The sequence below is a fragment of the Corapipo altera genome, unplaced genomic scaffold (assembly GCF_003945725.1).
Source record: "Corapipo altera isolate COAL_440 unplaced genomic scaffold, ASM394572v1 61411, whole genome shotgun sequence".
NCBI lineage: Eukaryota > Metazoa > Chordata > Aves > Passeriformes > Pipridae > Corapipo > Corapipo altera.
In genome coordinates, this window is record NW_020884875.1 from 24,436,999 (window position 1) to 24,438,752 (window position 1,754).

Consider the following 1,754-nt stretch of genomic DNA (forward strand, 5'->3'; position numbering starts at 1 on the left):
GATGTTGATTACATTGAAATGTGGAGAAAGGTTCAAATCTTAGAATCATAGAATCATAGAATCAACCAGGTTGGAAGGACCTCTGAGATCATCAAGTCCAACTCTTGTTCCACTGCTACTGTGATTACTAGACCATGGCACTAAGTGTCACATCCAGTCTCATCTTAAAAACCTCCAGGGATGGAAAATACACCACTTCCATGGGCAGCCTGTTCCAATGCCTGATTATCCTCTCTGTAAAGAATTTCTTCCTAGTATCTAACCTAAACCTCCCCTGGCAGAGCTTAAGACCATGCCCTCTTATCTTACTGATAGGTGCTTTTTTTCCTTTTTGTGTGTATTTATTACACTCATCATTGCAATTCATCGGTTTGGGGCCTAAAATTGAAGATGAATTTGAAGAGACCAGAAAAATTTGATTTGTAAAAGCTACATGTAAAAGCTGGATGGCCTTCACCTAAAAACACCTAGCTATTAAGGAACCAGTATATGCTCCATTTATTCCAGAACTGGGGAAGAAAAAATATGCTAGGCTTGAATTCTTGCTAGTGCTCTTGTTTTCCAAACTTCATTTGAGTTCTTCATGCATTAAAAGAAAAGCTGTATTCATTTGATGAAATTATCATCATCATCATGGTTAGGCTTTGTGAACTAAGATTTGGGAAGGACTCTACCCGTATTTGCTACAAGCATGCTGGTGCCTAAAGAGGCCAATACGAGATAGACACGTCCGGTTGCAAAAGGCACAGCAGAAAGATTCCTTAGGTGGTATCGACAAGACACGGTTCTTTCTGCGTTGTCTTTTCTCCTCGAGAGTGATCCTGCGTGCGTTCTCAAAAGAAGCAGCAGCCTTGTAGATAGTGTGTCTCCAGACCTCCTGACTGGAGGCCAGAGTAGACCAGCAATGAAGATCAATATGGCCAAGGCTGAGATGTTGTTTCAGGGAGTCCTTGTATCTTCTCTTCTGGGCTCCTCTCTTGTGGTAGCCAGTGGCAATTTCACCATAGAGCAAGATCTTAGGGAGGTGGTGATCTTTCATCCTTGAGACGTGTCCTACCCAATGCAGCTGTGTTCTCAGCAACATGGCCTCAATACTTATGACTGCTGCTTGTTCTAGAACAGATGTATTGGTCACATAACCTGACCAGTGGATGTTTAGGATTGTTCAGAGGCAGTGCTGATGGAAGGGTTCTAAGAGTCATAGGTGGTGGCGGTAGATGACCTATGATCCAGACCCATACAAAAGAGTAGACAGCACAATGGCTTTGCAAACACTGATCTTGGTACTTTTCTTCACGTGTTTATTTCACCAAACTCTTTTATGGAGTTTTCTGAAAGCTCTATGTGCCTTTGCTAACCTATTCTCTGTCTCTTCGTCAATCTTACTGTCCAAGGAGATGATGCTTCCCAGACTGCTGGACTGATTTAAGTTCTGATTTGCCACTGGTGATATGGGGATGATGGAAGACTTCCTGAGGTGCTGGTTGATAGGAAACTTCTGTCTTCTTTAAGCTAGCTTCCAGCCCAAAGAGCTCAGCAGCCTCTGCAAAGCAGGATGTTAAACGCTGCAGAGCTGCTTCTGTGTGGGCAACAAGGGCGTCATCGTCAGCGTAAAGCAGCTCCCGAACAAGATGGTTTAAGGTCTTAGTGTGGGCCTTCAGGTTGAAAAGGCTTCCATCAGTATGATATCGAACGTAGATACCGTCCTGATCATTGAGGTCTGCCATGGCCCTTTGGAGCATCATGCTGAAGAA